At 48.5% G+C, this 25,976-nt stretch overlaps 1 protein-coding gene and 1 long non-coding RNA gene across 2 annotated transcripts in view; one reads left to right on the top strand and one right to left on the bottom strand.

Annotated features, from left to right (window-relative positions):
• Mapt (microtubule associated protein tau) overlaps positions 1–25,976 on the bottom strand; it is a 93,892-nt gene that overhangs the window by 65,485 nt on the left and 2,431 nt on the right.
• On the top strand, positions 10,551–24,760 carry LOC125366526. Its single transcript, XR_007213855.1, has 3 exons — positions 10,551–10,561; positions 21,339–21,343; positions 23,876–24,760. It is a non-coding gene; the product is annotated as an uncharacterized LOC125366526 (long non-coding RNA).

Genomic DNA, 25,976 nt, shown 5'->3' with positions numbered 1-25,976 from the left:
CAGATACACAGACACAGACACACACACAGACACAGATACACAGACACACACAGACGCAGATACACAGACACACACAGACACAGATACACAGACACACACAGACACAGATACACAGACACACACACCAAAACAAATATAAACTACTCTCTGAAAAAAGAATAGAAGCATGAATCACTTAGATTCAATATATGGTCTTTAAAAATCCTAAGTGACCACTAATGATTGTGAGTGAATGAAACAACCCGGCATGTAAAGCATAAACACGGCGAGCAGTTTCCTTCCTGATTCATGGCTGGCAACAATGCCATTCTCCCAAGAGGAACCAACTGGCATTTAGCAAAAGCCAAATACTCACTTCAATCCTCTCACATGCAACATGCCATTGCTCTCTCTCTCTCTCTCTCTCTCTCTCTCTCTCTCTTTCTGTATGTGTCTGTCTGTCTGTCTGTAGTATAACTTTTGAACTCAGGATGGGTCTCATGGCTGGTAGTCTACCATACTTTCACTTCCAACTTTTTGTAGGTTAGAGATAAGAATCTCTCTTATTTGTATGCTCAGCTGGCCTTGGAACCATGATCCTCAGATCTCAGTCCCAAGTAGTTATAATTACAGATGTGAGCCACCATCACCTGACTATTCTTTACAATGCTCAAGATTGAACCCAGGTCCTCACACATGCTAGGAAAGTGCTCTACTACGGAGCTATACTTCTAGTCCTTCCCCTTTTTTACTACTATAGTATTTACTTTTATTTAAAAAAATCTTGATGCAGTGATCTATAGAAGAGTTCAATAAAAGAAACATTATCTGCATTTCCCTTCTGGCTGTTGTTACAATCATTTCATGCCATGACTACTTCTGAAAGTAATCTTATCATACAGAGAATGGGCTGTTAGAGCAAAGGCCAGCTCTTGGCCCCTAAAGTCTGGGCACCCCTGTTCTGTAGTGATGGGTAAACCCCTGCTCACCCTGCTGACCCATAGTCTCAGGAGAATGAAGGTGGATTTTCCCACCCCACACCTCACCCAGCAGCCAGGAAAATGGAGAATTCTAGAAGGCCAGGTTCAGCAATGAGCAGGGTGGCCACGGCTCCCCAGGGTGAGGATGAGAAACCCGAGGCTCTGGCCTCAGCTCAGTCCTGGACACAGGCAGCAGCCAGCGAGCGGGTCCCTGCAGCCGTGACCTACTTCCCCGTCTACTGGCGGGGACGGAGCAGCCATGACCAAGCAAAAAGAAGCATCTGGACAGAGCTCAGGCTAGAAGAGCCTCAGAATAGTGCTCCTCTTTTTCTGGAGATAGAGTCATGGATAGAAAAGTCTAATCTTAGAAATTAAACAAATAACCAGTGAAGAGTGGAAAAATTACATATGTAATTTACTTATTTATTTGTTTTGGCCATAGTGGGGCATGAACTCAGGGCCTGGGCACTGTCCCTGAGTTTTGTTTGTTTTTTTTCCTCAAGGCTAGCACTCTACTACTTTGAGCCACAGCTCTACTTCCGGTTTTCTGGTGGTTCACTGGAGCTAAGCGTCTCATGGACTTTCCTGCCTGGGCTGGCTTTGAACTGTGATCCATAGACCGCAGCTTCATGAATAGCTAGGATTATTGGTGTGTGCCAGTAGCGCCTGGCTCAAATTCTGATTCTCAATGACTTTGGGCAAGTGACTTTGACATTCTGAACCTCAGCTCTGTTATTTATAATGTGAGGGTCTAGCCCTGCCTCTACAGGCTGTCCTGATACAAAGTACAATTGTGTTTGCCCTCTGGGGACCTGGTGCCACCTCAGCTCCGTCTCCTTTACTTTTCAATAACATCCAATACTGCAGGCCAAGGCCAAGGTAGGATGGGGCGGAGGGCCCTTCTTAGAGCTTGCTTGATGGTCAGCCCACAAAACCCCTGTAGGAATGCAGAGGGCCAGGCACCCAGGAAGGTGTTTAGTTTGTCAGAGGGAGAATACCTCAGGGTCTGGCACCACGTCCCATTCCCAGGACCCTGGAGCTTGTGCTTGGGGATCTGTTAACAACAGACAATGGCCAGGTAATCCGGGCATTTTCAATAAACATGTGCAACACTCTATACATAGGAATTAGGAGACCCAACCACAGGTGGGAGAGACCAACAAGGAAAAGGGAAGGTCTAAATTGTGATCAAAGAACAATAAAGCTTCCTTCTGCTTTGTGGCTAACATTTACTGAGCTCTTCCTGTATTTCCCTACTAAAGTAGTCACAAGCTGGACACGCACTTCTGTAGTTGGGCCTTGGGTTTGGAGGGACCTGTATTTACATGGAGACCCACACAGGTTGAGAACAAGTGATCAAGGTGAAGGGAGCAGGTGGGAAAGGAAAGAGTATTCCAAACAGAGGAAATAGTGGGGAAAAGCCCACTAAGACAGGAAAACTGTGGAGTTTTCTTTTTGGTGCTGGTCTTGGCCTTGAACTCAGAGCCTGGGCACTGTCCCTGACCTTTTGTCCCTAAGGCTAGTAAGTTCACTTCTTTGAGCCACCGCTTCCTTTCCAGCTTTATTTGGTAGTTATTTAGAGATAAGAGTCTCATGGACTTTCTTGCTTTTGCTAGCTTTGAACTCCGATCCTCAGCCTCCTAAGTAGCTAGGATTACAGGCCTGAGCCACTAGCACCCAGTCCATGGTGTTTTCAAGGAGGTGAAAGACAATCCATAAGGCTAGAAGATGAAGGACACATAGGGAAGGTGTGTGGAGTCACTGGAACCTGGGTCTTGTTTGTTACTGGCTCAACAAGCTGGCCTTGCTGACTAATACAAGTGGTTCCAGGACAAAGGTCGGGGCTGTGTCCTGGTTGGATTCTAGTAAAGGGGGTGTGTGACTTTGTTGGGAGGAGTGGAGGCTGCAAAAATGCTGAGGATACTTTAAAGAAAAAAAGCCCTGTGATGGGGAAAGGCCAGGGTTAGAGAGAGAGGCTGAAGTAGGACAGTGATTGTCTTGTAAAGAGAAGAATGACTTAACCCTTTGAAATGTTGGCAGGTGCTAGAGGATAGGAGATAGGAGAAAATGCAGTCATAAAGAGGAGGGGTGGGACCTGAGGAGCAGGGTGATGAGTGAGTGGGCTGGGAGCACCGGGCCTCAGCAGAGTCGCCCATCAGAACTGCCCTCAGAAGCACACACAGTGCACTTTGGCCGGGAGCTGAGTTAGCAGGTCCAGATCATTGACCTGAGGTCTCCCATCATTCAGGTCAGCACACCAAGCTCCTGGACCCAAGGAGTCTGGGCATTGCTTCTTGCTCCTAAGAAAACTCCCACAGCAGCTCCTACCCCAACCTGTATGGACCATAGCCCAATTGTCAAATTATGTGGGTTCTAGTTCCAGAATGGCAAAAGGGGGTTCAGGGTGGGTCGGTCTTCCTTCTCTAACTTTTCTGTTTGTTTATGCAAGCCCAGGCTGGTCTCAAACTCACGATCCCCCTGCGTTAGCCTCCCAAATGTTGGGAACCACTGAACTGTGACTCCTCTTCCTTCTTCTCCCTCTCCCCTTCCCCCTCTTCCTTCCCTCCCTCCTCCCCTCTCCTCCTCCTACTATTTTTTGAGACAAGGTCTTTGTATGTGGTCCAGGCTTACCTGGGACACATGACCTCCCTCCTTCGGCTTCCTGAATGCTGGGATTACTCCCAACTCTAATATAATATACTTTCCCCCAGTAAGTAATTATTTCCTTTGGAGGTATTTCTAGAAGTGAAATTTTGGATCAAAGAGTAGCAACTTTTTGAAGGTTCTCTATTTTGCCTGCCTGGAATTGCTTCCTGGCAATTTGTCTAAATTTTCCTTTCCACCTGCATGGCACGAGAGCCTGCTTGAGCAAATGCTATCTTTGAAGTGGAATTGAAGCCTGAGGTTATGGAGGGCGAAGGATGGGAGGGGGAAAGGTGTGGCCTTGGAGAGGAGACCCAACGGAAAATCCCCTTTCACAGAAACCTCCAGGGTTCAGAGACGAGTAGGTCTCAGGCCTCCCATTTGGCCTGGCCCACAGGAGGCATTCAAGCAATGGTTGTGGTGCAAACAAACCCAACCATCAGCATATTCTGAATTACCATCACATGTCCCACATGAGAGAGGGAGGGAGAGGAAAAGAAATGCAAAGAGGCTCACTCCTGTAATCCTAGCTACTGGGGAGGCTGAGATCTGAGGATGGCGGTTCAAACCCAGCCCGGGGAGGAAAGTCTGAGATTCTTATCACCAATTAATCACAGAAAAAGCTGGAAGTGGCGCTGTAGCTCAAGTGGTAGAGTGCTAGCATTGAGCAAAAGGAGCCCAGGCACAGAGTTTAAGCCTCCCAACTGGCGAGTGCGGGGGTGGGGTGGGGTGGGGGGAGAAGAAATGCAACTAGGCCAATGGTGGCTGAGGCAGCCATGATAGCCAAACTTGTGTTGCCCCAGGCTTGGTATGGAAAGTTCTTGCAAGCAGGGAGCATACGACTTCCTTCCCCACAGAGCAAGTCCCAGCCCTGAGGACATCCAGCCACTGAGCAGAAGCAGGAGGGACCCATCTAGCACATGCTGGCGTCCTTGCAATGCCTGGGAACAACCCTGCTGGGCCTCTGCAGACCTGCGGTACTGCTTGTCTCTAGGAATCAGGGGACAATGTGGCTGTCCCTGTGGTTTGCAGTGGACACACTGTCATCTGTGGGATGACTGACCATAAGTGACTGCTGGGTGCAGCTCTACAGGCTGAGATGGGCTGAGCCAGTGTAGGGGTGGCTAAGGGGACCTGTGGTGGTGGTGGGGCTGCCTGTGTGATGGTGATGGTTCCTGAAGTTTCTGTGGGCTTCGTGGCCAGGCAGGATGAGTGCAATATCAGTCTTCCCAGAAGCTGGGTGTATGAAGCCACAGGGTTCTGGACCTTGCCCTGCTTCTAGTAATTAAAAAAAATTTTTTTTGCCTACAAAGGGTAAATGATGGATGAGAAGTAGAGGTTGGGAAGAAGCCACCAGAGGCACCCCATGTCTGAGGATGGGTCTCCCCAATTTCTGTTAATGGCCACAGAAGGTGCAGAGGAGCTTTGAGTGACAGGTGGTTTGGGTTCTTGAGGCTCTCCATTCCCACTTGAAGGGCTCTGGAGACTTCATGCTGGGTGGTGAGGAGCTGTAACCTGGTTTCACCAGCTGGGACCAGCGCCGCCTCCTCTCCCTGCATGCGGATCTGCTGGGGCCTGTCTCACACTTGGGAGGTGGCTTCGGCTGGATTCCAAGGGAGTCAGAGCTCAGATGGGAAATGCAGAATGAAGGACTTGGGAAATTCATTAAGGTACTTGAGCCCGGTGTTAGTGGCTCACACCTGTAGCCCTAGCTACTCAGGAGGATGAGATCTGAGGATCTCAGTTCAAAGCCACACTGAGCAGAAAAGTCCCTACAATAATCTACCCCAAATGCCAGAAGTAGAGCGGTGGTAGAGTGCTACCCTTGAGTACAAAAGCTCAGGGACAGCACTGAGCCCCCCGCCCTCTCTCTTCCTCTTTCTTAGACAGGCTCTCTCTATATAGTTCAGGCAGACTTAAGCTAGCTATATAGTCCAAGTTGGTCTCCAACTCTTGGGTCCAACTGCTTCTACTTCCTGGGTGCTAGAATTACAAGCAGGTGCCACCACGCCTGGAGGGATCTTTTATTTTAAGTCAAACACTTACATAACACACTTTGTACAGCTCTATGCTAAGGGATTTACCAGTCTTTATTCATTTATTTCCTCACAATACCTTGTCTCTGTCTTACAGATGAGAAAACTCAGGCACAGAGAGATTGAAAGATCAGCCCAAGCTAACACAGTTAGGACCTGGCAGAGCTTGAGTTTAAACCTGGGCTGCCTTGGTTTCAGTGTGTGCCCTATTTTGCCCTTGGACCACAAGAAAACTCAAAGGTGCCTGGTATAAGCCTATTAGCAAAGGGCCACAGCTGCCCTGGCTATGACCACACCAAGGCAAGGGGAGCCCAGAGGCGGGGCTGGTTTCATTCACATCTGCATCCACATTTAGCAGCATCCATCATAGAACAGGAGGGAGAGGGGCATTTGTCATGTGTCTGCTCCCAGCCCTGACACCTTGCCGATCTTCACAGCACCTCATAGATCAGGGAACCTATAAACACCCTCTAAGCACCCTCTAGATAAGGGAGCAGGGGGGCTCTGAGAGGCTAAGGGATGTGGCTATGAGGGGCAGAGAGGGACCCAGAAGTCTGGCTGGGCTCCATCCTTCACCCTGTGTTCCCCTTGAGGTGCTGGACACATCTCAGCTCTGTGGACTTGCTCTTTGCTGATGGAGTCTTTTGAGTATTCTGCTTGATCTGAGTCTGATTCAGGATTCGGGGCAAGTTTACTGAACTCTCCTTGTCTCTGCTCCAGAGGTGTTTCCTAATGGTTCTGGGTGTTACAATGCCCTCCAGCTCAGGTCCTCAGCACCTCCCACAAAACCAGTTGATCTGGCCAGGTCTAACTGCAACTGGCCTTTAGCCCTGGCCATTTCCCTGAGTGATGTTTTACCCCTAGCTCCCAGCTGCATCAGCAGAACGCCACCCTGCCCTTTGCAAAGAAAAGAGAACTCTTTTTGGGGCTTGACCAGATGTTCAGGCAGAGTCCTTCCTGCTTCTAGCCCCCCCACCCCTTGATGTTCTAAGGATGCTCCTGAATAGAGAAAGGGGCCATTTCTCCCTCTCCTGTCAGGGAGGTGGCCTTGTCAGCCTCGGGTGGCAATAAGAATCCTTTCCCTGTGCATGCCTGTGTCTGCATGGGCTTCTGGACTGGGTGCTTTCACTGGAGACCTGCCCTATATACATCCCAGCCCATTCATGGTGAACGTCGTGAGTCATGGCAGGAGTGACCTGACGCTGACAGCGCAGACGTCAGGAACACCTGTGCTATGCATCCTTTCCTTAAGAGACTCTCGGGACATCAAGGCACCCTGGCAACCCCATAAACACTGTGTACCTGGGCAGACAGGACAGGGACAGAATGGGTCCCAGGCAGCCCAGTGCCGGGCTTACAGCAGGCCCTGTAGGTCATGCTGGATGCTTTCAAACTGAAGGCATAAGCTGTCTATATGCCACCGCAGGGTATTTTGATACAAGGTCCACAGTTAAAAGAAGGCAGCCAACAAGCCTCAGACTAGAGGGACTCCCAAAGAGCAAATAGCCTGTGATCAGTCTGCTATTCACAGAGCTGGAGACAGGTCTTGGGGCACCAGACACTCAAGGGCACTTGTCCAGAGTCCTGGGCTTGTACACTTGAAATCTTGCTAAAGGGGAACTGTCTAGTGTCCCTTGTAGAAGATGGAACTCAAAATATGTCAGAGACATCCCTACCAAATCTCAAACTCTTGGAGTCCTTCCTGCTATCTCCAGACACTTGTTTCCTCAGACAGAGTGTAAGCCAGACAAACAGCCCACAGCATGTTACAGACCTTTAAAACTCCTAAGTGAATTACCAACACTTGATGATAAAGATATTTCATGGAAGAACAATTTCTGACTTGTCATGAAGAGTTTGGAGGATTGGCTAGCTCTGGGCTCCTTCCCATGAGATGCCATTATTAGCTGGGTGATTCACAGCTCCACCCCATAGGGCCACAGTGTCATATGATGTCCCATTGTGTACCTTGTCCCAAGAGATACCAAAGGGTTTACTGCTGCCCATGGACCTAAACAGTATGTGGACCCTCGTAGTTTTTTTTTTTTTTTTTTCTTCCCCATATGCCTTCAGGTGAACATCATGTCACTTCTAGACACCTGTCCTGATTGGCAAGTAGACAGGAGGCAGCTAAGCCTTCTGGGCCTAAGAGCATCTCTCTGTGCACATGGAAGATGCTACAGAGGCTTGTGTTCTGGCCCAGATTGTTCTAGAATACACTTACTTGCACAGTGGCTGCCTGAGCCTCAGGCTGGGGCTAGAGACAAGAATTCTGCAAGACAGGCTGATGACCTATTCCATTGTATTTATTTACTTATTCCTTGCAGTATTAAGGCTTGAACTCACAACCTAGTACTTGCTAGGCAGGTACTCTACCTCTAGCCCCCTTGACAGCTCTGCACCAAGTTTTCCCAGTGGAAGGCACTCCAAATGTCTGCACTGTCGGGGGCGGAGCCAGCAGTTATTCTCACTTTGATCTCTGGCTGTGTTGCTATCACAAGCATATGCTAAGTGCAAGGACATTTGTTTACTAGTATCTCTGCCCCTACCCGGAATTGCTTTAATATGTCCACTGGAGTACATTCCTATGTTAATCAACCTCATGCTGTGTTTACTGCCATCAAATGTTGCAAACTTCAATGCCTCTTTGTGTTCTTGAATTTTAGCAACCCTATGCTATTCCCTGATTCCAAAACTGCATATAAGCTGGAAGTTAAGAATAAACCTAGCTGCAGTCTAGAGATGCAGACCTCCTGAACCCCATCTTTTGCCTCTTGTCTTCTTTTTTCTCTTATCTATCTTTCTTTTTCTTTAATCCTCGCCCCCTCAATCAGGATTCCCTCTTTGCTGCCAGCTGGCTTTGGCAATGCACCCCAAATTCAGACTCAGAAGTATCTGAGTGTCTGGACAGGTGAAAGGAACATATTCCTAAACTTCCATTTATACATCTAGGAGGGGAAGAAGAGTAAAAAGTGCCAGACGGACTCTTGAAAGCTGCCAAGCAGGTAATGAGGGCAGGAGGGCAAGGGCTATGGCAAGCCACAGGCAGTGGAAAAAGAACCAGATTCATCTTGGTTTATGCAGGCTGCTACAGAAGAACCCTACCAACTGGAGACTTAAGAGACAACAAGCATCTGTTTTTCATAGTCTGGGAGGCCAGAAAGTCCAGGATCCTGGTTCTGGCAGGTTCTGTCTGGTGGGAGCTGTTTCTTCATAGCCAGTTGTCCCCATTGTGAGCTAGCTCTCCAGGGTCTCATTCCTGAAAACGCCACCCTTCAGGTATCTCCCCAAGAGTGCCCTCCCCCCTTGTGGAGTGAAGGTTTTAACAAAGGAATTTGAGGACACCATTACTCAGACTGGAGCAGACTCCAAACGTTGGGTGGGAGGAAAATGAAGTTGATGAAGTTTGCAAAATGTCTCCCTTATTTGTCTGATTATAAAAGTGATTTGTGCATGTCTATGGGATTTTGGCAATCAGACATCAATTTGTGTGGTGTAAGTTGTATAACAATAAGTAACTTGAAGTCACACACACAAGAATTGTAGCCCTAATGGTTTTTTGAAATAAATCCAAGTGTAGGTTCTGCAACTTGCATGCTAAAAGACTCACCACCGCAGACATGTACGCAGGCCCTTCATGTAGCTCTATCTGTGGATTAAAAATGAGGGACTCTCAAAGCACACTAACCTTGGGTCTCCTGAGTGCCCATTAACAGGTGGACCAGAGCGGTGGGCAGTGTTACCCTTCTTTCTCAACTACATTTGCTCTTGGGAAGGCACAGTCTCCCCAGACAAGAATGCCTCATTAACCTAAGTTTGCAGCCACAAATGCAGCTTGAGTAATGCAAGCTCCGAGGGGAGAAACAGAGATCCCCTGGCAGAGATCACCCTGCCCCAGGCTGCCCCTTCTGCTAGGATCTGGACCATGGAGAAAGATCAGCGCCCCTTCTCAGTAGAGGCTGAGTATAGGCTACTCAGCCTGTGGTAAACCATCTCCACATAGGGCCCTCTTCAGAGGAGTTTTGTTTCTGTGTGTGCATTTGTCTGGATGTTTTTTCCTCCTGAGAGCAAGCTCTGGGCTGAAGCCATCCTGACTCCAGGCCTCACTGAAAATCAGTGAAACAAGGCCCTCCCCAGTAGGGACGGCAGGAGAAGAGGAGCTGATGAAAGACAGTGGGAATGTTCTGGAAAGCTGCTGCCAGGGGACACATCTGTAAATCAGATCAGGTGTCCAGGTGACTGGCCTCCAGCAGCTGAAAGGCCAAGTCTTCATTTCATGGGACCTCAGATGCTGGGGTTTTCTGGCCTAATGAGCCAAGCGCATCTGTGCAGCCCTGGAGGGAGGTGATGGGGCAGAGGGGGAGATCTGCGTGAGGATAGAGGAAGGCCCGGCTATGCCGCAGACTTGCTGTGTGGCTCTGGGGGGTTTGCGTTACCTCTCTGGATTCCTTAGTTTCTTCCTTTCTCAAGTGGCATCTAGCCAAACTTGAGGTCCTTCCTACCTTGTGATGCGGGCACAACCTAACCTCAGAAAGCGGGGGCGGGGGGTGGGGGAGAAGGGAGGTCCTCCTAGGGGGAGGAGGACAGACATTGTCACATGTCTGATCCTGCATCCTCTTCCTTCCCTCTCTGCCTCCTTGTCAGAGGACTAATGAGGACCTCTGGGGTGTGAGCTGGGGACTGTCAGGAAGGCAGGGGGAGGACTGAGCAGGACAGGGGCTGCCAGGGTTCATATGTCATCGTTTTCTGGGGAGTTCAGGGTCCTGCAGGCTATGCTGGGCAGTCGCTATCCACACAGAGGCTGTGCGGCCCAGGATGCCTCCATTCCAGCCTCCCTGGGGGTATGTGGGGGTGGACACAGCAGTCCAGGGGGCACCAAACCCTCTGAGAACCGATACTGTAGTTGCTCCATGGGGTATTGAGGTCATCCCCCAAGACTGAGGCCTTGGGCTGGGTTCTGAAACCCTCAAGGAGTGGTGGTTGGTTGTGGGGGGCTATGCAGGTGGGGTTCTGACAGACACCCCTTCCCTCCATGGAGAGCCGCCTCGGACAGCTGGATATGAATCCCACACTAGGAAGTTATTCTAAAAGTAGGCAGCAGCTGGACTGGGGATGGCAGTGGCCACTTTCTCCCTTTCCAAACAGGAAGTGCCCCCAGTCTGGAGTGGCTGGACACACTCAATGAGGTCACCTGTGTGAGTGCACTTGGAAGAAAGATACTGTTGAGGTGGTTTGTCAGACAATAGGAGCTAACATGAAAATTGCAAAGCAACAGACACAATCAGCAGCCAGCCTTGCCTTGGGGTGCTCTTCAGTGGGGGTTTCTCTTGGAGTGCTCAAGGATCACCCTGACTTCTGCATCCAAGTCTCCAGTGAATCCCCAGCCTAAGCCTTTGCTCACATGGGAAGGATGAAAGCTGGGGTGTGCGTCGCACGGTCAAAGGTGTCCCATCTATTAGTGATGGCCTAGCTGGGCAGGGGATTTTGCTGGGTGTGACTTGCTAACAAAGGCATCTCACCGGGCCTGAGTGGCAGTCTTTTGCTTACCGGTGAGATCAAGCCTCTTTTCCTATTTAATCTTCTGCCCTGCTTTTGTTCTTTTTCCTAGGAAGTTCCTGTTTTTAATCTCTTACCAGGTCTGAGTATTTGGGAAGCAGTCCTGGGGCTCAAACTCTGGGCCTAGGTGCTGTCCCTGAGCTTCTTTTTGCTCAAGGCTGGCGCTCTACCACTTGAGCCACAGCATCACTTCTGGCTTTTTCTGGGATTAATTGGAGATAAGAGTATCATGGACTTTCCTGCCCAGGCTGGCTTTGAACTGCAATCCTCAAGTCTCAGCCTCCTAAGTAGCTAGGATTACAGGTGTGAGCCATTGGCACCAAGCCTTGGGAGACAATTCTAAGGTGTTCTAGAATTCTAGTCTGTTCTGGGTGCCCCAAGTCCCCTGAAGGTCTAGCACTGTGGAACCCTAGAGCATCACTAAAAGACATCCAGGTGCTCAACAGGCAGAGGGAATAAGGAGCAGCCCTCACCCTCACTGTACTAAGCCCCGCCTGGGCCCATGGCTGGGAGCCCTCCCTGTTCACATGGGAAACCAGGCCACAGGGGTCTTTAACACCTGCCCCTGCAGGGTACACTTCAGAGTGAGATGTGCAGGAAATGATGGAGACATCTTGCGTCTACTCCCTTTGAAGTCTCCTTTGGAACTCTGGAGCCAGCAGCTCCCAACATTTTACAGGGCAGCTATCATGCCCTCCCTCAGCAGCCTCTGACCTCTCAGGTACAAGGGTGGATCAGGTAACCAGAAACGCAGGGTGGAATCACCAAGCTGTTTATGGGAGGATTTCATGTGATTTATCTGAATGGTTCTCAACTTATCTTCAAGGTACCCAACCAATGGCTGCCTCCTCTACCTTTACCCAGAGCTTCTTATTACAATAGGTACTCAAGTGACTGTTGAAAGAATAAGTCTTGAACACCTATCTAATTGAGGACCTCTTTTTTTTCTAGAGATAGCTGGTAAAGTTCAAATTAATTTAGTGTTTTCAAAGCCACTTCTAGGCAACAATGTCAGCTTCTTTTTTCACATTTCAAAACCATTCTCTTTGGCTCTGAGAATGGGAATTGCCAAATAAAATGCAGGAAGCCCAGTTAAATTGGAATTTTGGATAAACTACTTTTTTTTTTTTTTGCGTGGGGCATACTTATTTCATCGGCTTTCTGCTATAACAAATGAACCACAAACCTAACTCGCTCACATTTTTGGAGGCCAGAAGTCTGAAACCACTATCATTGGATCAGAATCAAGGGGTTGGCAGGGCCAGGCTCCCTGGGAAAGCTCAGGGGAGAAGCCCTTGCGTGCCTCTTCTAGCCTCTGGTGGCTGCTGGTGACATTTGGCTTGTGGCTGCATTGCTGCAACCTCTGCCCCCAACATCTCTTTGCCATCTCTCCTGTGTTTTCAGTCTCCCTCTGCCTCATTCTTATGTGTACAGGTGACTGTACTTAGGGTACATAAAAATCCTCCAGGATAATTTCCTCCAGGCCATTAATGTAATCATATCTGCAGAACCCTTTTGCATGTAAGGTCATATATCTGAAAATAAGGACATGATCATAGATTCTGGGATTAGAACTGATATCTTTGGGGGGGGGGCATTTTGTAGTCCCTACACTTAGATTTGTTGTCTATCTTTTTAAAAACCTGCTAGGTTCTTGTAATAGTAGCTAGTAATCATGTCTGTTATCTTAGCTATTCAGGAAGCTGAGCTCTGAGAAGCGCAGTTCAAAACCAGCCCAGGCAGAAAAGTCCACGAGACTCTTATCTGCAATTAACTCCCAGAAAACCAGAAGTGGAGCTGTGGCTCAAAGTGGTAGAGCACTACCCTGAGCAAAAAGAACTCAGGGACAGCCCCTAGTCCCTGACCTGAATTTAACCCCCACAACTTACTCTCTGTCTCTCTTTATATACACATGTTGGGTTTTTTTGTTTGTTTGTTTGTTTGTTTGTTTGTTTTTGCTACTGGGGTTTGAACTCAGGGCCTTGTACTTGGTAGACAGGTGCTCTACCACTTCATACACTTAGACTAAAAAAGTCTTTAAAAAAATTTCTTTTTTGGCCAGTCCTGGGCCTTGGACTCAGGGCCTGAGCACTGTCCCTAGCTTCTTCTTGCTCAAGGCTAGCACTCTGCCACTTGAGCCACAGCGCCACTTCTGGCCGTTTTCTGTATATGTGGTGCTGGGGAATTGAACCCAGGGTCTCATGTATACAAGGCAAGCACTCTTGACACTAGGCCATATCCCCAGCCCAAAAGTCTTAAAAATTTTTTTACGAAGTAGTAACAAGAACACTTAAACAAACCCACTCACCCACCCACCTACCTCCCTTTTCAAGAATACACTAAATGTTTTATCTATGGAGTGGTCATGCACATCGGATTAGATCACTTCTTCATAAAGATTGCTGAGTCAGAATTTCACAAAATTTAACTTCACAAACAAGGCTTCTATTGTATGTTGGCATTAATAGGTAATATATTTAAACCACAACTTTTTTGTGTGTTTTGGCAGTGTTAAGGGATTCAAATCCAAGGCTCACAAATGCTAGTAAGAACCCTACCAACAAACTACAACTCCAGCATTGATCAACAACTTTATAAAGAGCTCTTTATAAATTTATGCACAAAATCTTAACATGGTAAATTAAAGCAGGAGGCTGGCCTTGAGATTTAATCTGTGTGGAATTCATTTGCTTGTCCAGTTATTACTTCAGTGAACAATGGTGACACTTATTCATTTGCTCAGTGGAGCACTAAAGACACAACTACTAAAACAGCTCTGGGGAGGAAGGGGTGTCTGCTCCCCATGGGACCCCAAACTCTGCAATGAGATCATGTGGTGGAAATTAAACACAAATAGTGGGCATTAGCAGTTGTGAAAGGAGAAGATTTTCAGCTAGAGAGAAACTTGGCTAGTTTACCAATTATCTTTCAAATCACAGCTAGTACTTTTAGCCTTCAGTTTCCAGGGGGGAAAATAACTTGTATTACTAAATGAGTTATTTTATCACCCTTAACACATGATGACTTTTCCTCTTCTGTCTCTTCCAGATTCCTGGAAACGTGAGCGGGCTCCAGCCTTGAACTCTGTCTCCTCCAGGCTCTGAGCAGAGCCTGTAGCCCCCACCCAACCCTGTGCAACCCACCCCAGAGCTGTGGTCTGTGATTTCTGCCTTTTCTGCCCCCCAGTTACTACACCTGTGGGGATCGTGGATATAAAGAATGCCCACAGCTCGTGAACACATCTTATGCGGAATAGCTCCATGTTTGACTTTAAAGGGAAAAAGCTATCTGTTCCCTTATTTATCCTGCAATACAAGCCTTCAAGCTGACATGCCAGGTCTCTGCCCTGTCCAACTCTTGCCAGCTAACCAGCTGACTGATTAGTTAGCCAGACAGCCAGCAGCCAACCTGCCAGGCATCCAACCATCTTTTTGCTTTGATTTGGGGGACAAGGTGGTTGAGGTTTTGTCCCCACTAGCCCAGGCACTAGCAGCTTAATAAATTGCAGGCCCCTCAGGGGAGAACAATGAATCTGCAAAAGGGGCATCAGAAGCCCTGGGTTCAAATTCCCTGCCAGCCTCAAACTGCCACTTAAGTCTCCAGAACACCACTTCACTCGCCAAACCCCACTTACCGTCCCTAAAGGTCAACGTCTGAATGTGTAAATGAAGAGAATTTTTTTTGGTGGGTGTTGGGATGGAACCCAGGGCCTCACACATGCCAGGAAAGCTCTGTACCCTTGAGCTTGAATTAAGGAAAACAAATTCTTCATTTACATGTACAACATGAATTAAATGACACCATCTAAACTATAAAGTACCATCTACTTACTAGTAATTGGGGGATGGGAACTCATCCCAACACCCTGAAATCACACCATGTAGGCACCCCATGCACAAGGTCATCGCTGCCTGTGGTTTTGTTGTTTTTTTTTGGTCGGTCATGGGGCTTGAACTCTAGGCCTGGGCACTGTCCCTGAGCTCTTCAACTCAAAGTTAGTGCTCTACCACTTTGAGCCACAGCACCACTTCCCCACTTCCGTTGCCTGTGTTTGAATGCCCTATCACTTGCCTCTTCCAAATGCCTGGAGGCTAGCATCCAAGTAAGAATACTAGAGTGACTCATAACTTCCACGAATGACTCCAAATTAGGTCAATCTTAGTGTATCTAGAAAGCCAGGTTGTCCCAAGTGTTCTCTGTAAGCTTGAGGGGGTGGGGGGTGGGGTCCTGTGGGGGGAGGGGCTCCCACTAGCAGGTGGCAACTCCAGGTTGCTCAGGAGTGACAGAGAACCTGAGTGTCTATTAGATGGCTGTCTTTGATGGTGAAGGCCCTGCACCTGGGGCACAGAGGTGACCAACTAGCTTTGATAGGCTGCTGGTGATCTAGGGAGACACCTTGGCTTGATTGCTAATACACCCAGGGCCATGTGCACAAGAGCCTATATCTGCCACTCCGTAGGGGTCTGTGTGTGTGTATTGGGGGGGCGGTGCTCAAGGCCAAGGCTAGCCACTGCCTAGCCACACACACTAACACGTCTAGCGTGGGTTGCTTGTAAAGATTCCTTGTAGAACTACTCACTTTGAAAACATTTTATATAGAGAAATTACCCGAGAGAGAGAGAGAGAGAGAAAGAGAGAGAGAGAGAGAGAGAGAGAGAGAGAGAGAGAAGGAGAGACATACTGGGGTGAGATCTCACATCTTGCATATGGTGTCATCACTGTACAACTAGAAGATTAAAAAAAAAAGTTGCAGAGAAGGTGGGTGGCAAGAAGGGAACAGAAATGGCCGTGGTCTTGGTTAGAGGGAGGAACTGTGGGACATGGATTCAAACCCATGGGAGCCCCTGCTTGGGAGGTACAGACGCTGAGCCCCTCCCTCTTGTGCCCTACTGCCCCCACTTGGAAGTTGCAGAGTGTAGAGTTTGGGGGTCCAGCAAGGAGCCTGGCAAGCTGGAGCAGGCTCAATTTCCCCTCCTCAACAGGATCCTCTTATTTGGGGGGGGGGGGGGGTCAGTCATGGGGCTTGAACTCAGGGCCTGAGCTCTTTCACTCAAGGCTAGTGCTCTGCCACTTTGAGCCACAGATCCACTTCTGGTTTTCTGGGGGTTAATTGGAGATAAGAGTCTCATAGACTTCCCTGCCAGGGCTGGCTTTGAACTGGGATCCTCAGATCTTAGCCTCCTGAGTAGCTAGGATTACAGGCATTAGACACCAGTACCGGACAGGACCCTCTTTTCTAGCAGCAAAGCTTGCTCTGTTTGAATTCAATTTCTCTCTTAGGTGTCACCTGGGAGCTGAGCTGAACTCCCTGAGTTCAAACACCAGGCTCCCCTATCCATATCTTCCAGCCCCTGGCTGGGCAGACCACACAGGTGCGCACATTCCTCCTGTGTCCTGACAGATGGAAGAAAATGGAGCTTCTCTGGGAAGTGTGGACCATGACACTAAATTTGGTTCTGCCGTCACCGGCCACATGAAGCTGCGGCTTGCTTGCAGATTAAAATTATTTCTCCAGGCTCATGTTACATGCAACCCATTTGCAGAGCTGGAGGGCACGCTTCCTGGGTCCTTAGCACTAAAGACATGTCCCTTGCCTCTTCAGTGGCTGGCAGAGCATGGGGCGGGAGGGGGAGGGCCTGAGGGCCAGGGCAGGGGCAGAGCTGAGCCTGGCATGAGGCCTCACTGATCTCCTTCCCTGGTCCTGAAATCTCTCAACTTGATACTTTACCAACTGGGAGGGGATGATGCCCCTGCCTTACCAGGCAGTGAGGTTTAACAAAGACAACATTTTCAGGAAAATAGATGCAATCTGCTACTGTTAGCTGAATCTTTGTACAGCCACACTAATTTGGGCCATTCAGGTGACCGTCAAACTGGTTTGAAGGAAGGCAAAGCAAACCATGAAAAAGCATTTCAGAAGAACTATGATTTTATTATTTTCAAGTTCAGAGTAATAAGACTGTGGGCTAATAGGTAGTAGGCATGCTTTATTTAAGAGCAGGCACAAAATGTATCTGGCATTACCCTATTTGATCGATTAGCCCCCAACCCTATTCATCAAGAGTGAGTATTATGTGCCAGGTATGGGGGTTCATGCCTATCATCCCAGCTCCTTGGAAGGTAGAGACAGGAGGATCAAGGTTTGAGGCCAGTCTGGGAAAAATCAGTGAAATCCTCTCAAAAACAAGTTCAGTATTGTAGTATACACCTATAATCCCAGTAAGGCAGGAGCCAGAGGATCATAGTCAAGGCTGGCCTGAGCCCAAAGCACAAGACTCTACCTGAGAAACAAACTAAAAACCAAAGGCCATGCTGTGTGGTTTGGTGACACGGTGCTTGACTCCAGGAGCCCTGAGTTAAATCCCCAGCCCTGTGACAGCACACCCCCCAAGGGTGCAGGAGAGCAGGAGACACAGTCCCTGCCCTCAGAGGATTCCCCATACCTGCGGGGAGATGAGACCTGTACACAAACAAGGCAGAGGAAGACAACTGAGCATCAGCACTGCCACAATGAGCAGGGGGGAGAGAGGAAGAGGCAGAGCTGGGGAGCTGCCCTTGGGGAGGACGGGAGCAGTGGCCGCAACAGGGAGAGAAGGAGGACATGGACAAGTGAGGGACAAAAGAGACCAGGCAAGCTGGTGGCCCTTGAGAAGGTGGTCCGAGGCTGGGCGTGCCTCATTAGCCGGTGACTGGGGACTCAGGGCCTGGACAGTGCTGCTCTGGGAAGAATTTGGCACTGGAATGCAAAACAGATTGGATGTGAATTCTGGACACAGACGTGGGAGCCAGGATTGTTTCCATCACCATCCCGGGGGAGGTGAGAGGGCCTACACCTGTTTTGGCGCAGACAGAATGGGCTAGGGAAGGGGTAAAATCCAGGTGACAGGAGGGAGGACCTGACAGACCCACTCCAGGATGTAGAGGGAAGAGATGCCAAAGATTCAAGTGGAGGGAACGGGGTGCGAATGAGGGCTGCACCGACATAACTGAACGACAGTGACCTGGAGCCACGAGGAGTGCAGGACTGGTGTTGAAGCTCAGCCATCAGGTCAGACCGATGGGCTGCCATCCAGATGAGGGTTCTACACAAAACCCCGCCCTCTATGCCTGTGAGAAACCTCCCATTCCCAGAGAGAAACAAATGAGCCTCAGCCCAGCTCCATGTCGATTTAAAGCCATTCCGTGAATAAGCCATCCGAATATTATCCCAACAGTCAATGCCTGGCTTTAATTTAATCACTGTGGCCTTAATCGATTCTTGTCGCCTGCCAAACAGTCTGTGTGCCAGGAGAGGCCGCCCTGGGCATAATTAGACGATGCCATGCTATACCAAGTCCCCGTCTGATTAGGAAGAAACTAAGAGCCCCAGAGAGAACAGGAAAGGTCCCAGGAAATTCCATGCAAGGGTCATGACATCAGCCAGAAAAGAAAAAAAAGAAAAAGGAAGTCCCAGCCCATTTCCGGAGAAGCCTGCACTGGCAGAGGTTAGAAATCACTTGGGGTCACACAAAGAACACCCTACCCAAGATCCTGCACCCTGGTTTGGGGTTTTCTTGTCCAAAAGGGAGACAGATAGAATGAAAAGGGTTTAGACTGTGGCCGCCCGTCCATCATTCCTGGGCACAAACCCTGTGACCCAGATTTCACCCCTGGGAACCAGCTGCCTCCTCGGGCTGCAGCTCAGGAGTGAGGCGGCAGCAGCTGAGGCAGAACTTGAGATCCACGCTGTCTGTGGCTCCCAGGAGCCGCCCACCTCCTGACACTGTCTTCTGCGATGCTCCAAAGAGCTTGCCCAGATCTTTCATCTCCATTCTGTGACTACCAGGGAGAAGAGAGAACAGCCCCCCGGTTTTCCTTTTGGAGGGAGAAGACCACATCATCTCCCCTTTTCACAGATAAAAGCAAAGAAGTGTGGGAATTCTTCCTTTTCGCCAAAAGTCTCTCAGTCGGCCAATTAAATTAGCAATTAAACTCGGGGCCTCTGGAGCCCAAGGAACTGGTGATAACAGAGATGGTAGAATGAGGAAAGTAATGACTTCTGGAATTTAATCTTGTAACAAACAATCAGATGGAATCTTTTTTAAAAGTTTTATTTTAAACCGCAGCCCAGACTGTCAACTTAGAGCATGAATCTTGCTGCTTAAATTTTTTCCCCCTACATTTCCCATCAGCCATTAAATACAGGTTCATGATTATGTATAGCACTTAAGAGACACGGGAAGGAACGTCTTTCACTGTGTTCAGTCCTTATTAGCATGCCGCAGAGAAAGCGCAGCCAGCACCCGCCTTTTCTCAGGCGCTGCTGAGCTGGGAAGGGAAGGACTTCAGAACCAGGAGGCACCGAGCCAGTCAGGAGGGAGATTCTAATGCAGCACATTACCCCTGAAGGCTTAGCCAGGGAAAATACTAAACAGGTTTATAGAAGGCTCAGGTGAGTTTGTGAAAGCTCTACGTTGTTATTCAAGTGGATTTGGGATGTTCTGAAAAATCCATCCTTCTGTACTGAGCCGGCCTCATTGAAAGCCGTGGGTAACTCAGAAGCATAGAATTGGGGCCTAGGTAGAAGGTCCTTGTTCTTGGGGAAAAGACAAGACAGGGAACAGACGGCAGAAGGGCTGGTGACGGCTCCAAATGCCATTCCTAGTGTTTCTGGCAGGTGGCTGGCTTTGAAAGGGACCAATGTGTATCAGTCCACACCATTTCCACTCTGCCCCAGGCAGCAGGAAGTTAACAAGCACATTTTATTTGTATAACCAACCTCTGCTTATCAGCTACAATGGACTTAATTCCAATATACTAACAATATCAAAGTTGATCGCTATTCAAGTTTCAGCAAACTCAATATTTAAGAAAAATACATACAACAAATATGTGAGTATTCACATATGTATACACACATACATGTGTGTTTGCATGCATGTATGCATATATAAATGTGACCAAAGGTGTTCTTTAAGTTGCAACCTATCCTTAGGCATTTAAGCACCTGGCTTGAGACTTAATCTAGGAAGAAGTTTCTTGCTAAGGGAGAAGAGGAGAAAAAAGAAGAGGAGAGGAAGGTGGAGGAGGAGACTGCAGAGTGAGGAGGAGGGAGAGGGAGGCAAGGGAGGAGGGGTGCAATCAGCTCAGTGAAATCAGCACTCTTGGAATGACCTGTATAGCAATGGCAGAATTGGGTTTGATTCTGCACAAGTTTGAGTTTTTGATTTGTTCGCTTGTTTTGCTTTAAAACAACAACAGGGATTTCTTTATCCCCCCTCCCTAATCCTGTTTACAGCATTTCATAATTTGGTGCGATTCCCTGGAAGACACTATTTCATTGTCCCATCAGCACTTCCTTCTTGTCATTTGAGCTGGCTGAAGATCACATGACCATCAGCTAAAGACCCTGGGTTCTATTACCCTTGTTGTCCTAGGGAGGAGAGGATGATAAAACTGCATTTACGCATGCATGTGTACATGCGTGCGTGTGTGTGTGTGTGTGTGTGTGTGTGTGTGTGTGTGTGTGTGTAGTACAACTGCAACCTAGGTCCCAGGACAGTACCACCCAGCCTTCCCTGGTAAACAGAGTACTCAGCTATGGAAGGAAACCAGCAGCTGGAGCAGAGATAAATTATGTCCCTTTTTCCCGTGACGCCTGGACTTCACAGTGGCATGGACAGGCTAAAGGGAAGACCATGAGTGAAACATCATCATTAGTGGCTCCAGATTTAACTTGGGCTTGCTGCTTCTAAGTTGTTAGATCTTGATCTAAAGCTTTCCTAACAGTACATTGTAGATGCAATTAACATTTTGTAATTCCCCCTTAAGCTGGTATCTTATGTGAATGACTTCAAAGTGTCAAGCTTGAAAGAATGACATAGATGGGTGTGCAGAAGGATTCCCACCTTTTATTTAACGCAAAAGCCCCCCACAATGGATGTTTCCCCTTAAGAAGAAGCGCAGAAGTAAATCCCCAAAGCTGGGCTGACATCTGCAGCCAAGGCCATCTGAGCTTTTTCAGAAACCTCAGCCCATTCTACTTGTTGCAACCATCATGCAACTTAAATAATCACATGACTTGGTACTATAACTTGGTAAAATGATCATGTAACTTAAGTGCAAGGTACTGGAACACAAGCATAAAAGGGAAAGACTTCATAAGAGGGAGTAGCATTTGCACTGTCAAATGGGGTGTTAGAGACCGTGGGGGAAAGAAATTCACATTGCCAAGAGATTCTGCACTCAGATTACTCCACAGTGTACATCTGGAGTCAGGACTCTAAAGAGCTACACAATGCATTATGAGCATGTTATCAGCAAAAAAAAAAAAAAAAAAAAAGAAGAAAGAAAAAAGAAAGGCAAGAATTGCAATCAGTTACTCCAAACACAAAGGTGGGGCTCCTATGTCAAAATATGGGTTAAACAAACACCCATTTATTTTAAGTAAAAGATTTTAACATTCGATTTATTCATTTGATTTGATTTGATGATAGGGTCTTGTTATGTAGCCCAAGGGATATATCAAACTCACAATCCTCCTGACTCAGCCTCCAGAATGCTAGGATTATAGGGATGTAACATCACACATGATCTATCTATCTGTAATCTATTTAATTAAAAAAATTTCTACTATAATGACATAAAAGTACTGAACTATGATTGCTTTGTTTTCAGGGATAAAAGACTTCTTAAGCCTAATTTGTTGATTCACATAGGACTTATTAGATGTCTGGAACTCCTAAGGTGCATTCCACACAGCACGTGGAAATGACTGTGTCACCTGCCCTCAAGCCTCCTCCTTGCCAGATTGCCAACTTGTTTATTTCTAAGATCTCCTGTACTTCCACAGCCTGCCTTCCATCACCGCTGTTACATTCTCAACGATCAGCACTCCCTTTCTATTCAGCTAGTAAACTATAAAGATGTCTGACCTGCCCTGCTGAGCCGGGTCACCTTTCCTGGAGGGGCAGGGGGAGGGGGCCTCCGTTCACACGGGTGTGATCCTAGCATGGAGTGGATTTTAAGAAGGAAGAGGGCAGACACAGGATGACAGAGAAGTCTCTTGGCCTGTCTGTAGCCAGAGCCTGTGTGTGCCTTTAAGCATGTGTGCATGGCACCTTGGAGATCTACTTCCAGTCAACTAGTCCTGGCCCCAGGGAGGTGGGCAGGCACTGTCTTCCTGCCTTGAATCCTCCTTAGTGTAGCCTTTTATCCAGCATAAATGATTCCATCATCAGGCTCCACAGACTCCACCACACACTTATCCAACCACCAGTGTCCAGCCAGACACCCCAATCAACCATGCCATTTGTTGAGTTGTTACTACGTGTCTGTCCCTAGGAAGCACTGTATTACCACATTTAAATGCCACAGCAGGGCTGGGAACATGGCTCAAGTGGTCAAGTACCTGTTTAGCAAGTGCAAGGCTCTGAGTGCAAATCCCATGACTGCCAAAAAAAAAAATCCCAAGCAAATGAACAAAACATATGGTAACCTGTGGAAAAGGTACTGTCATACCTAAGCCACAAGGAACAAAAACAAATAAAGCTCTCCAAGAGGCTAAACAATGCAAGGGGAGATGAGACTAGCACCTTCTAAGGCTGATCTGAGCCCATATCCTTAGCAATGAGCCAAAAGCCTTCCCCAAGCAGAACACTGAGCAGCACCGGGGATCTGCCTTCCAAGTGTTCCAGATCTTCCTTCAATAGCTGAGGTATGAAATACATTTCCTGAGGATTTCTACAGAGTCTCTAATTGGGCTCAGCAAAGAGTCCACTGAATATCAACAATTGTAAATGTTCCCCCCAATGAAACGAATCCACCTAGAAGTCCTCTGAGTATGTCAGTTTTGCCGATGCCCATGCCATCTGCACACTGGCAGAATGTTCTTAACTCGAGAACCAAAAAGCTCCAGGCCTTGCCTGGTGGACTCTCACTGTCTCCCACGTGGCTATGAAGACAGGAAATGGGTTCCTGGACAATCATCCCTGGGGCAAGGCCACGGGGGGGGGGAGGGGCGGCGATGGTCCACATTCTGTGGCTGCGCAGGCAGGCTGGTAGGGAGGGCTGTGGGTGGCAGCTGCCTTTTAGTTTTCCCTATTGGGAGTGGCAGTGAGCTTCGAGGACAGAGGAGTCAGGGGCAGCCCCACCGCCTGGTCAGTGAGCATAGCCACCAGCTGGGCTACAGGAGAGGATCCTGGTGTTCCAGCAGTGCCAGGGATGCTGCTAAGGTCCAACAAGACACAAGCCAGTCCCCTTCCTCAAAGAATGACTGGGCTCGGGGCTGGGGATATGGCCTAGTGGCAAGAGTGCCTGCCTCATATACATGAGGCCCTGGGTTCGATTCCCCAGCACCACATATACAGAAAATGGCCAGAAGTGGCGCTGTGGCTCAAGTGGCAGAGTGCTAGCCTTGAGCAAAAAGAAGCCAGGGACAGTGCTCAGGCCCTGAGTCCAAGACCCAGGACTGGCCAAAAAAAAAAAAAAAAAAAAAAAAAAGAATGACTGGGCTCCAAGCGTCAGGAAGGCAAGTAGAGAACCTATGCCGGAGAAACCCTTGCTCAGGCACTTTATCTCAACCAGCCCAGCTGGTGGGTGGAGTCTCCTCCTAACCTGCCAAGGTGCCCCAACACCAGTGTCAAGTCATCTTTGGTCAGGTGGGCATTTCTGGGGTATGGAGTGGTAAGGAGGGGCAGGAAGGGAGTGGAGAGGGATCAGGGCTCTCCACCTTTAGGGGGAGTGGCCCAGGTGGTAGCCAGGTAGAATATGGCCTCTCCCCCTTTTCCTTGCCCTTTTGGTCAACAAGGAAGAGGGTCTGAGCAGGGCAAGGTGGCAAGGTGGTACCCCTGGGAAGAGGCAACTGTTTGGGCATCATTTGGGAACAGAGCTGGGACAATCTGGGTTGGATTTATTCCCAAAGTTTCCCAATGTTCCCATTCTGCTTCCTCTTAGTTATTCTCTTGACACAGAGGTTTACACTTTATCCATTTATTTGTTAGGTGAATATAGAGTAAATACATGTCTAGCCCTGTATTAGCCCAAGGGTGGTTTTATTTATTTCAGAGTGATTCTTTTTCAAGGTGGAAGGAAGGAATATACTGACTAAAGAAATAGAAGGCAAGGTCCAGTTGGAAAACCACTACAAATCCAACTGGAAAAGTAACACATGTTCACACCTACAGCTAGGAAGCCTCTCAAATGATATTATACAATGCTGAGGGAAAGTACAAAAAAAACTTAAAACTTTTCAACAAATGAGCTTTATGAACTGATGTTTAAAAGGTAGAAGGAAATGTTAGCCCACAGAAAGGGTACCACAATGCTGTCTACTGGCAGGCTAATATTGACCTCCAAGGATGTGTGAGTCAAAGGGCACGCTCAACACAAGGGACCCCTTTTCCCAGTGGGAATAAACCTGAACTTTCCTCAATCTAGCAGTTTGTGGCATTATCAATTTCCTTTGTTCCTGTCTGGGAAACAGTGCCTGACACCAGAAGTCACTTATAAGCCACACCCTTTCACCACTATGGGTGTGTGCAGGCCAGGTCTCTGCCACACAGAGGCACACAGTCAGGGACTGTCACTCATAAAAAAAATTTAAAAAGCACAAAAAACAGCAAAGCCAACATATTCATCCAAAAGTGAACTGGAGGTCTAGCCAGGTTATTAGGTTATTGTTAAACACACACACACACACACACACACACACACACACGCACACACATCTGCTGGGGAGGCAAATGTTGGTCAAGGAATCAATGAGTTTCCGAACCACTCCTGACTGCTGGGGGGCCTGGAGAGAGGGTGGGGTGCTAGTTATCTATCCAGTCCTTTATTTAGAGATGGTCTGGAGATGGGGAATTGATAGACGTTCTTGGGTGGGAAAATAAACAGCTTTCTAAACACCAACTTACATCCCAGAATTAAAGACTAAGACAGGCAGACCTTTGCCCTTTCTGCTATACAACCAGTCATACAGCAGGGGTCCCACAGAACTCAAAAGCCACTCTCCTGAGCCTGGGCCTGAACCACATTGTCATTGTCACAGGACCCATCAATCCATCCCCATCTGGAACCAGCCAAGATCCAAGACTTGGGAGTTACAAGCTCCAGAGCGTCAGAAGGCGGGGTGGGCTATCACCTGACAAAAAAGGGCCCCTGCCTGCAGAGGATGGTGGAGTGAGAATGGGGGGTTGATGGCACATACTTGAGGCCAGGCTATCTTTGGAAGCGCTGTGTCTGTCTGGGCACTACACCATCCCGAGGTTCCATATTCCACAGGTCTGGTGGTGAAGCAGACAACTAAGGAAGGAGTTTCCCTAATCCTCACGGTAGGGGGGGACAATCCTCCATTAACATCGTCTTGGCAACGGCAGCACCCCAGCCAAACTACCAACCCCTTTCAGCATGGACCTAAATCGATGGCGCGTGGCCTGCCCTTTGTTTCCGCATTGAGCTAAGCGTGCTCACCCCCTCCGACCTCCCCCCCCACCCCCCCCCCAGCGGATGGGAGGTGACACTTGTGCCTGAGCGGGCTCCATGGTAGCCATGCAACCCGGCTTCCTTGTCTAGGAACGAGGCTCCTGCAGCCCACTGAAGTCCGAGAGGGAAGGGAGTATGCCCAAGGTGTTTGCATCCATCCTTAAGCTGCTACGGCACCTCCTTGGGCTGCACCGAGCTAGGAAGCGCCTGGAAGCGCCCAGACTCGGGGGACCCTGCCAAGCCCTTCTCCAGAATTCTGCGCAATCGTGGCGGCCTGCACGGACTGCTCAGCCTCTACCATGCTCACTGGGTCCAGAGC

Source organism: Perognathus longimembris, chromosome 17 (genome assembly GCF_023159225.1).
Source record: "Perognathus longimembris pacificus isolate PPM17 chromosome 17, ASM2315922v1, whole genome shotgun sequence".
NCBI lineage: Eukaryota > Metazoa > Chordata > Mammalia > Rodentia > Heteromyidae > Perognathus > Perognathus longimembris.
Note: the sequence above shows the minus strand (reverse complement) of the source record. Positions and strands in the feature narration are given on the sequence as shown.